The sequence below is a fragment of the Hoplias malabaricus genome, chromosome X2 (assembly GCF_029633855.1).
Source record: "Hoplias malabaricus isolate fHopMal1 chromosome X2, fHopMal1.hap1, whole genome shotgun sequence".
NCBI lineage: Eukaryota > Metazoa > Chordata > Actinopteri > Characiformes > Erythrinidae > Hoplias > Hoplias malabaricus.
This window is the reverse complement of record NC_089819.1, coordinates 29,919,100-29,931,301: the sequence shown is the minus strand read 5'-3', so window position 1 is coordinate 29,931,301 and position 12,202 is coordinate 29,919,100. Positions and strand designations below refer to the sequence as shown.

The following is a 12,202-nucleotide window of genomic DNA, read 5'->3' as shown; positions in this document are numbered from 1 at the left end:
GAGGAAACCCCCGTGGACACAGGAAAAACACACCAAACTACTCACAGTCACCTGCCGCTCCAGGACCCTAGAGCTGTGTGACAGCGACAGTACCTGCAGCACCATCGTGCTGCCCCAAGCTGCAATGTTAAGAAACCAAAATGCAGTGTGTTCAAAACATTATTCTGATGCCATATTGACATAACATAACAAAATTCAGTTGTGAGATACCATGACCAAAATGTAAAATTATAGAATAAGAAATCATCAAAATCATTTAAAATTAGTTTTAAGAGATCAAAAACTACTGAGATGTTCTTAAGTGGGCAATAATCTGAGCGGTCCAATGGTGGACCAGCAGTGGCCTACCATCAGTGGGTTACCAACATTTTCAAGCCATTTGACAGGTATATGCTTGCCGTCTTAAGAATACAAAACACACTATAAATAAATGCTGTAGCGAGTTTGCTACTGTATTGTAATGTATTTTTGAATACAGTATTTTACTGTGTATTGTAATGTATCTTGGGTAACAGACTGGAAGCAGCAATGAAGCAACTAGCTTTACAGTATTTCACTGTATTGTGAGCTGGGGAGGCTGAGGACTGCAAATGGCATCTAAAGGTGAGTAACTTATTTACACCATTTATTTATCACTTATTTTATTGTTTTGACAACGTAAATATAGCTTAGTTCCAAAATTACATTAGTTCCAAAATACCCCCCCCCCCTTGGGCAATGGTACAATTTATTTTTGTAACGTCAGTTGTAGGCCTCACTACAAAACAAAACCAGAACAGGACAAGTGAATACTTTTCGTCCAAATGAAAAAAGAGACAGAATTGTGTTTTTTCATTTAGTTACACCGCGACCCTGAAATGGACAAGCTTAAAAGATGATGATGATAATGATGATGATTTGTGTTAATATTGTTTTATTTTATTTAAATTATTTTGTTGAGGGTGGGGCGGTTAGCGAGAACGGGGCTAACGGTTCCCTGGGGGCGGGGTGACGAGAACAGAGACGGAGAGAAAGAGACAAAACGTATTCAGAGGCTGCAAGCGTCATCGTACTTTAGGGATTTTGGAACAAAAGTAATGAGTAAATGTATGTTTTAATCATACAGCTCTAAACGTTTCCAACCACATTGTCTTGGTACTGCTTTTTAGCAAGATAGATGGTGCTAGTTATGATAGCCGCGAACATTTAACCAGATAACTCCTGTGGAATTTGCACACTTGTTTGCTCCCAAAAAATGTTAATGTTTTATCGTCGCAGATATCGTCAACTGGCGTTTCCCAGTTCCCCGTTTGGAGGGGATTGAAGCCGGAGACATCACCAGTTTTGTGACGGCTTACAAGCAGGAGGCTGAGGGAAAGGTAGGAGAGAAGAGGCGGGAAGAAAAGAAAGAGAGGGTTCTGCTCCATTGAAACAGGCTGCCGGTGAAAGGACGGGTCAGTCGTAGCATTATTTATTTATATTTAGCGTAGTAGAGAACGATAATTTGACTGGACAAACAATTGTAAACTCAAAGTCCAGTTTTGGGCTTCTTGCGGGTACTATTCGAGTTTTAGTTAGCTAGCAGAGTAATATTTTTTAAAGAAGAGAACGGAGGGAAATATAAACATAGAGATGGACAGGGATTCTGGTCATTGATATTGGTCAGTTTGGTAAAATTAGCTACGTTCATTATAACAGAGAATTGTAAATGTAGATGTTGTAGACATTGTAAACATGTAATGTTAGCTACAGACAAACTCCATTCCAGATTAATAGCTAATATATATTTGGAGTGTCAGGTGTGAATGAGGTGCAAGATGGGGGGAGTGAAATAGATTTTACTTTGTGCTGTATTGAGAATTATAGGCTACTGTATTTTGCTGCAGAATTTTGAGCTAAAGGGACTGGGGGAAAAAAAAAAGACTATTGATTTTGCGTTCCCTCGCAAATACATTGCGCTCCTTTGCTGTCAGGAACGAGGGGCGGACTGACGGAGGCGGATGCACTCGCTAAAGCACAGTATTTTAATAAAGAAGGATAACAAAACAAAGATACTTTAACAGAACGATAACATACAGGGAAACAAGCAGGCTAAACTAAACACGGGAAGCTAAACAGGGCAAATGGGACTGACAGACTAAAGAGTTAACGAAGTAAAGATAAATGAAAGGAAACTACGACATGAAATAACGACTAAGAAAACAAACACGGAGAAACTGGAGACAGACGGACAGACTAGAAAACACGACCGACATGAGAAAGGAGAAAGGTGAAATGTACGACAAACAGGACGTGAAACAAGAGGGCTTAAATACAGACACAAATGAGACACACCTGGACAGATAACGAGGACGGGTTAACACATGACACGGACGAGGAGGCGGAACAAAGGCGGGACGAGGGCGGAGACAAGGACATAAACAAAACATAGCCATGTGCTAAAATCACATGGCCGGGGACAACAGACATGACGAGACGAAGGCGTGACAGATGCCCCCCCCAAGAACGCGCAACTCCCGGGCGCGTACTCCTAAACCCCCCAGGAGCTGGCACAGGAGAGGGCACGGAAAACAAGACAGGACAACAAACCAACGGGTGACAGGACTCAGGACAGGACGGGAACAGACACAGGAGCTGGGGACACGACAGGACCAAATATACGAGACGGGACATGGGACATGACAGGAGACTGACAAAGGGGGGCAACAAGAGACGAGAACGGACTGGACAGGACAGGAGTGGACACATGGGAATTGACGGGAGACTGGACTGGAGACAAGACAGGGGACTGAACGTGGGACGGATACGGAGACTGGACACGTTTGGGGACAGAAGACTGGACATGAACAGGTGACAGAACAGGGGACTGGAATGGAGACGGGACTGATGACAGGACTGAGTGCTGAGACTGAACGGGAGCAGAGACTGGTGACAAGACACTGGACAGGATAGGAACATTAGACTGGACAGAAGACATGACAGGTGACATTACACTAGACTGATACGGAGACTGGACATGACCAACTGGGGACTGGACATGAGACAGGACAGAGGGTTGGAACGGGGACTGAACAGGAGACGGGACTTGAGACTGAACAGAGGGTTGAAAGGGAGGCTGGACAGGACTAACAGGGGACTGGACATGTGACGAGACTGAGGGTTGAAACGAGGACTGAACAGGACTAACAGGGGACTTGACAGGAGATGGGACTGGAGACAGGACCGATGATTGAAACGGTGACTGGAGAGGAGACGAGACTTGAAACTGGACAGGGGGTTGAAACAAGGACTGGACAGGAGACGGGACATAGGGTTGAAATGGGGCCTGGACAGGACTAACAGGAAACTGGACTGGACTAGGTAGGGGAACAGGGACCAAGACATTCAGGGGGACAGACACAAACACCGTGACAGGGACCGGGACAGACACAAAGGCAGACACGGGTACAGGGACAAGGACAGAGACGGGAACCAGGACAGGGACAGACAAGGGAACCAAAATAACAGGGGGGTGCCCAGGACTGGCTAATGTCTGTGTGGCAGTCTGAGGAACCAGCCTAGGCACAGTTCTGGGGATCGGCCCTGAAGTCCTTCGGGCCGACCTACGGACATGGACAGGGGAGGCCGTAGCCACAGTCACGGGGACAGGAGAGGCCGTAGCCACAGTCACGGGGACAGGAGAGGCCGTAGCCACAGTCACGGGGACAGGAGAGGCCGTAGCCGCAGTCACGGACACAGGAGCGGCGGGTGCCGCCATCACGGACACTGGAGCGGCGGGTGCCGCCATCACGGGGACTGGAGTGGCGGGTGCCGCCATCAACGGGACAGGAGCGGCGGGTGCCGCCATCAACGGGACAGGAGCGGCGGGTGCCGCCATCACCGAGACAGGAGAACCTGCGACGTCGTCCTCGGAGGCCGGGGAACCTGCGACGTCGTCCTCGGAGGCCGGGGAACCTGCAGCGACGTCGTCCTCGGAGGCCGGGGAACCTGCAGCGACGTCGTCCTCGGAGGCAGGGGAACCTGCAGCGACGTCGTCCTCGGAGGCCGGGGAACCTGCAGCGACGTCGTCCTCGGAGGCAGGGGAACCTGCAGCGACGTCGTCCTCGGAGGCAGGGGAACCTGCAGCGACGTCGTCCTCGGAGGCAGGGGAACCTGCAGCGACGTCGTCCTCGGAGGCAGGGGAACCTGCAGCGACGTCGTCCTCGGAGGCAGGGGAACCTGCAGCGACGTCGTCCTCGGAGGCAGGAGAGGCGCGCGCCGCGCTCTCGAGGACAGGCGCGGCTGGAGGCGCCGCGTTAATGAAGACAGGCGCGGCCGTTGGCGCCGCTTTTACAAGGACAGGAGTTTGTGCTGCTCGCCGGGCTCGCGCTGGAGCTGTAAAGGGTTTAGGGGGTTTCACAGGCGCACCCTTTAAATCCCTCAGAGGTGCGCCCCTGTTAGCCCCAACTCCGTCGTCCTGACGTTGGAGGCTAACAGCCCCTACCCTTAACCCCCCCCCCCAAAAAATTTCCCCGGACCTGAGGGGGTAATCGACCATCGAGGGGGTGACTCCAGCACGCTTTTTCCGCCGACTCCTACGACTCGCGCTGGCGTAATCACTCGATTCACGAGCTGCCTCCTCCTGTAGGCGTTGATTAACGCTGGCGTGTATCTGCCGGAGCCGGCTACTCCATATCGCAGCCCTGTCGAACATACTTTCTGTGCTAGCTGCGTCCTGGCGGTCGTACATTCTGTCAGGAACGAGGGGCGGACTGACGGAGGCGGACGCACTCGCTAAAGCACAGTATTTTAATAAAGAAGGATAACAAAACAAAGATACTTTAACAGAACGATAACATACAGGGAAACAAGCAGGCTAAACTAAACACGGGAAGCTAAACAGGGCAAATGGGACTGACAGACTAAAGAGTTAACGAAGTAAAGATAAATGAAAGGAAACTACGACATGAAATAACGACTAAGAAAACAAACACGGAGAAACTGGAGACAGACGGACAGACTAGAAAACACGACCGACATGAGAAAGGAGAAAGGTGAAATGTACGACAAACAGGACGTGAAACAAGAGAGCTTAAATACAGACACAAATGAGACACACCTGGACAGATAACGAGGACGGGTTAACACATGACACGGACGAGGAGGCGGAACAAAGGCGGGACGAGGGCGGAGACAAGGACATAAACAAAACATAGCCATGTGCTAAAATCACATGGCCGGGGACAACAGACATGACGAGACGAAGGCGTGACATTTGCAAATGTTTTATGATACACAATTGTCTTTGTGGCTCAGTCAACACATCAGGACACTGCAGTTTCTAGTGAAATCCAGCCACTTGAAACAGATATATATGTATTTATTTATCTCTACTAACACACAGTTTCGTTGCCAGTGCGACGTCTGTAAGGAATACATCTGTATACATCTGTAAGGAACTGCCTAACATCAGAAGTTGTCAGCAACAGGTTTATATACGTTATGTAGCATCCTGAAAGTTCTAGTCAGAACGCCGTATTTCCATAGTAACAGTTGTATGAGACGTAGGCTGCTTCATGAAAGAAAGAAAAAGTGTGGAAGGCTGTGTTTTTTTTATTGTTATTGACTGGGGTAGGGGTCAAGCTAAGAATGTTAATTAAAAACCTTAACAAGCAAAGACTCTTAAAAATCCAGTCATTCGATAACAAGATGGAGGGTGTAAGGCGCAACACACAGAGATCTCAGGGCACACTGCGGGCTAATTTTTACAGAGACGTGGCTCAGCGCGCTGACTCCAGACACGGCTGTGGAGCTAGAGCCGGTCGCTACACCATGCATTTCATTTTATCTGGAAAATGTTTTTTTTTTTTTTTTTTTTTTTTAAATAAAGCTGCAGTAAAAACAGGATACCCTTTTCTGACTGACGTTTACACACACATACACATTACTCCAGTACACTACCAATAGCTACACATTTATTTAGGTGTTCACTCTCCTTTCTCTCCCACTGATTGGAAACTGTGTTCATTGTCTGTATCTCTATACTGTTCACGTAACCTTTGTCCATGCGCTTGCACTTTAAATTCTCTCATCCTCTTTGCTAAGCAATTAACAACACAGCATCAAACGTTTCAGTTGGCACTCCCCAATAACATATCCATGTTCTCTGTTGAGAAGAAATGCTATGTCTTTATATTTCAGTCCAAGATCAAAGTAAATTTCAACGAGCTGCTCCATAGTTCACCTGACACGCACAGCAAGCACATAATCAACAGCAAGCACAGTACTACGGAGCCCACAAAGTATTTGTGAGGTAACGCAATTGTGTTTGCGAAGGAACGCCAAAGTCTTTTTTTCCCCAGTTCCTTTAGGGGCTCCGTAACAAAGACAATTGTGTATCATAAAACATTTGCAAAGGAGCGCAATGTATTTGCGAAGGAATGCAATGTTTGCAAGGGAACACAAAATCAATAGTCTTTTTTTAATTTTTCCCCCAGTCCCTTTAGGGGCTCCATACCATTCCAAATCTGATTTGAGACTCCCATTTTTGTTATTTAGTTTATATAGAGTGTACATTTTAATTGTTTATCAGAGTTTAAGAGTATTGCATTTAAAGTGTCTAAATACTAAATGTTGGCTACCAGTTCTGTGATCACAAATGTAGTGTGTTGGATTTTGTAATGCATATGAAATGACATCTTATTTCTCTGTACTAAATGTTTTAAATGTGGAGTCTCGTCGTGCCATGACTTTCAGGAAGTTGGCTGCATTTAAGGCTCACATTTACAGGTATCATTAAAACAGGAAAACTGAAACTAGACCTAGGCTATATCATATAGGTTTTAATTTGACATATCATTGAAAACTGCAATGGTAAATGTTGAAGACTTAAAATAATTTATATTCTCATCATTTAGGCAAGTGCCACAGTTGCTGATTTTGAAACCCTTAACCTGCTTGTGAGTCCTCAGATGTTTATTCTGGGTATGTATATATAATTGCAAGATACTCCAGAATGACAAAAGTTTAACATTTGAATTAATTACAGTGGAATTTTTGACCAATGCAAGATATTTGCTGACAGTGGAAGGACAAGTGACCTATGTTTGCTCAAGCCTCCATTAATTTCTGGAAAGGCAGCCCTATTCACCTTGTACTAAAATTTCAATTTCCAATATCGACAGGAAATTTCTTTCTTTCTCTCTCTCTACTTGTTTACTTCCTTCTCTGAATTAAACTAGCCTCTATTTAATGTTATCTTACCTGTAATTAAAAGTATTATTATATATAAAAACCTTGAAATATGATAACTTTACTGATGCAGAAACCCCATGTATGAAAATGGATTAAAAAATTCTAAAATTATCTGAAGGTAATTGCTTTTTAATATTTTGACCCGTTTCTGTTGGATAATTCTTTATGAAATTATTATGAAGGGCAGTTACTGTTTACTGTCATTCATTCATCTGTTGCAACCATTTAATTCTAATCAGGGTCATTGTGGGAATTATTTGATGCAGTTGAAATTTGTGCTTTTGATATGTGAATGGTTAAATACAGGATTTTCTGATTACTATGATACATTGAAATATTGCATAGCATATCAGTATACATTACTTTTAGATCAGGTATCAAATGGAAATTGCAGTACTTTTGAAAAAAATGGTTTTGTTGAGTTCGTATTAATATCTATCCTCAGTCTTCACTACAAAAAGTGTGAGCAAGCGACAACTAGGGCTGGGCGATATGACCAAAAATTCATATCTCGATATGCCTAAAAGAAATGGAGATATATGATACAAAATATACAAAATGACATTATGAAAGCCATAACAAAATACAATGTCAAAGTATTAGTGTTTATTTTTAGCACCAAATAGGACATGCTGCATTATCTAACTGTAATTATTAATGTAATTCACCCTTTACCTCACTCATTTGCTCTGATTACTTGCAGAAAAATAAAAATTAACATAGCACAAAAAGTAAGGAAATTTGTGTCTGGTTGATTATTTCTTTGTTGTAACAGTGCTTCTTGCCAATAAACCATATACCATTACTGTTACTTTCTCTTTTAAATGGTGCTACATTTCTAAGAAACATGCTTTTGTGAGATGAGCAGTAGAGCTGAGTATGTGGATTGCGCCAGTGAAAAATTTGTCAAATACTCACTGCCAGTGCCAAACAGCTTATTTTGTGTGATGGTGTGATGTGGCATCTCCTTCACTTGAAAAATGAGGTTTATCGTCATTGCAAGCAATCTCAATGCAGAAAAAGATATTGAGATGAAATTCTACAACCAGTGGCAATCCCATATCTCCACAGTCTGGGACCAAACTCTAACCTCCAAAATGACAACACTTGCCCCCACAGAGCGGTGTTTATCAGAGACTACCTCCAGAATTTGGTAGTGGAGAGGATGGAATGGCCTGCTAGCTCCTGACCTCAACCCCAATGAACACTTGTGGGATCAGCTTGGGAGTGCTGTTCATGCCACAGTGACCAACACAACCACATGTGTGACCAGCAGTGTGTAACCAGGATGGTGACCATCATGAAGAGAAAGTCCTGGGCTGTTTTGGCTGTTTATGGTTCTTCCACACGCTACTGAAGCTCCTATTTGTTAAAAGAATACATTGTTAAATTGCCAATATGTCTTGTTTCTTCAAACTTCAGTCAGCCAGTCACAACTCACCAAACGAGTCAATGACAGAATAAGCTCTTTGGCATCGGCAGAGAGGATTGGGCTAATGTTTCATTGGCACAACCCACATACTCATTTCTACTGCTCATCCCACAAATGCATGTTCCTTATAAATGTGGCACCATTTCAAAGGGAAATTAACATGATTCCAACAGTATAAGATTTATTGCCAAGAAACATTGTTACAACAAAGATATAATCTACCAAACAAAAATATCCTTATTTTTGTGCTATGTTTAGTTTTAAAAATTGTCTTGCCCATGATGTCATCTGATCTTCCCCTTACTGTATCCTCTTGTGTACAAAAATTTTATTGCAACTTTTTTGTACCTTTATTTCCACATGCTATGTTACTAACTGTGGAATTTTTATTTTTATAGATGCCTCATTGGTACAAATCCCCAGGGGTGGTCAACGTAGAGAGCAACCAAGAAGTCCTGGACCATGCATCCGTGTGTATCCTTGCTTTAAAGAAACTGATGGACTTTGAATTAAATTTTATTTACAAACGGGATTCCAAAAAAGTTGGGACACTAAACAAATTGTGAATAAAAACTGAATGCAATGATGTGGAGATGGCAAATGTCAATATTTTATTTTTAATAGAACATAGATGACAGATCAAAAGTTTAATCTGAGTAAATGTAACATTTAAAAAATATATATGTTCATTCAAAATTTCACAGTGTCAACAAATCCCAACAAAGTTGGGACAAGTAGCAATAAGTGGCAAAAAGGAGGAAATTGAGCATATAACGAACAGCTGGAAGACCAATTAACAATAATTAGGTCAATTGACAACCTGATTGGGTATAAAAAGAGCTTCTCAGGGTGTCAGTGTCTCTCTGAAGCCAAGATGGTAAGAGGATCACCAATTCCACCATTGTTGCGCAGAAAGATGTTTGTTGTGCAGCGATACCAGAATGGTGTTACCCAGCGTAAAAAAGCAAAGATTTTTAAGTTATCATCAACCGTGCATAACATCATCAAAAGATTCAGAGAATCTGGAACAATTGCTGTGCATAAGGGTCAAGGCCATAAAACTCTACTGGATGCTTGTGATCTCCGGGCCCTTAAACATCACTGCACCTTGAACAGGAATGCCACTGTCAAGGAAATAAAAGAATGGGCTCAGAAATACTTCCAGAGAGCATTGTCAGTGAACACAATCCACCGTGCCATCCGCCGTTGCCAGCTGAAACTCTACAGTGCAAAGAGGAAGCCATTTCTAAGCAAGCTCCACAAGCTCAGACATTTGCACTGGGCCAGGGGTCTTTTAAAATGGAGTGTGGCAAAATGGAAGACTGTTCTGTGGTCAGATGAGTCACGATTTGAAGCTCTTTATGGAACACTGGGACGCCATGTCATCCGGACCAGAGAGGACAGGACAACCCAAGTTGTTATCAACGCTCCGTTCAGAAGCCTGCATCACTGATGGTATGGGGTTGCATGAGTGCTTGTGGCATGGGCAGCTTGCGTGTCTGAAAAGGCACCATTAATGCAGAGAACTATGTTCAGGTTCAAAACATATGTTCAAAACATATGCTCAAAACATATGCTCCCATCTAGACGTCATCTCTTTCAGGGAAGACCCTGCATTTTTCAACAAGATAACGCCAGACCACATTCTGCAGCAATCACATCATCATGGCTACGTAGGAGAAGGATCCGGGTACTGAAATGGCCAGCCTGCAGTCCAGATCTTTCACCTATAGAGAGCATTTGGCGCATCATAAAGAGGAAGGTGTGAAAAAGAAGGCCCAAGAGGCCTGTATTAGACATGAATGGGAGAGCATTCCTATTTCTAAACTTGAGAAACTGGTCTCCTCTGTCCCCAGACATCTTTTGAGTGTTGTAAGAAGAAGGGGGGATGCCACACAGTGGTAAAAAATGGCCTTGTCCCAACTTTTTTGGGATTTGTTGATGCCATGAAATTTTGAAACAACATATTTTTCCCTTAAAATGATACATTATCTCAGTTTAAACTTTTGATCTGTGATTTGTGTTATATTCTGAATAAAATATTAGATGTTGGCACCTCCAAATCATTGCATTCAGTTTTTATTCACAATTTGTTTAGTGTCCCAACTTTTTTGGAATCCGGTTTGTATTTAAAGGGTCATGTTCAACACAAAACTGACTCTAAGTCAGTAACATGTTGGGTTCACTGATGATATTTGAAATACAAAGTTTTAGCAATCCAGATTACATATTTTTTATTACATTTTTCATGATGTTTTACGGTCACTAATTGTGTTGTCTGGTAAGATCAAAAGTCATGTGATATAACGTAATGTTTTACTATAAAGATTTGGGCACCTTTCTTGTAATTCATCAAGGCAATAATGTAATTGGATATTGTGAAGTATTTTTGGTTAGGAAAAAAAAGCAAATATCATAATGGGCAAAAATATTAAGTTCAAGTAAAAAAAATAAATGATTTGAACATGTTATGTAGTACTTGAAATTTGTCCACATTTTGCATATATTCAGTTTTAATAAAGCGTGTTACTGATTTTAATTCTGAATGTAGATTTGTACTTCTTTTGTGTATGTTATGGTTATAGTATTTTTAAAGTATTCATGCTTGGCAGGCTTGATTTTTTTTTATTTAATAGTAACACTATAATCTTAATACAAAAATATTACATGCTGGTATTGTTCAGTATATATAAAGAACTGAATGTAATTTAGAAACTGTTTGTAATTAGTGTTCCTCTGTAAAAAGGTATTGTTTCTGAAAAAAGGCAGTAAATGGCTGGAAATTCTGCTGAAAATATTACTGTACATTTAAATATTTAGAGTAAAACATTGTATTATGCAATTACAGTAGTATTCTGTAAATTTTAAATACAATCTTGTTCCTGTACAAATGCAGTAATTGGGTGGAAACTCTGTTGCCAGGTATTTACTGTAAATCCCAATATTTACAGTTAAGTTTTATTCATTTACAGTAGTATTTTGTAAAGTTGAAATATATTAATGTTCCTGTAAAAATACAGTAATGGTCTGGGAGCTCAGCTGACAGTTATTTACTGTAAATCAGTTTTTACAGTAAAGTATTGTATTATTTAATTACAGTAGTATGCTGTAAATGTGAAATACGGTAGTGTTGAGGCTCTATGTCACACCAGTGTTGGGTTTAGACGTCGACCCGATTTTCATTAAAACTAAAACAACATTGGAGCTTGGCGTCACCCAAATGTTAATTTTTGAGTAATATCTGACTTTGATTACTAACCATAATTCAATGTCTAAACTACATTGAGTCTTGATGTCACACCAATGTTGGGATTTGACGTCAACCCGAATTTTCATTTCCAACTAAAATTCAACATCTATACAACATTGGAGCATGACATCATCCTGGCGTTAAATTTTGAGTAATATCTGACTTTGATTACTAAACATACTTCAACATCTAACCAATGTTGGTTCTTGATGTCACATCAATGTTGGGTTTAGATGTCAACCCGATTTTCATTTCCAACTAGAAATCAACATCTACACAACGTTGGAGTTTGACGTCATCCTGACGTA

General features: G+C 42.1%; 1 protein-coding gene and 1 long non-coding RNA gene across 3 annotated transcripts in view; one reads left to right on the top strand and one right to left on the bottom strand.

Annotated features, from left to right (window-relative positions):
* LOC136677481 (uncharacterized) overlaps positions 1–12,202 on the bottom strand; it is a 219,927-nt gene that overhangs the window by 121,990 nt on the left and 85,735 nt on the right. The window lies entirely within an intron of this gene.
* Positions 1,294–9,174, top strand: LOC136676282 (uncharacterized). The gene is made up of 3 exons (XR_010796276.1): positions 1,294–1,433; positions 6,876–6,942; positions 9,043–9,174. It is a non-coding gene; the product is annotated as an uncharacterized lncRNA (long non-coding RNA).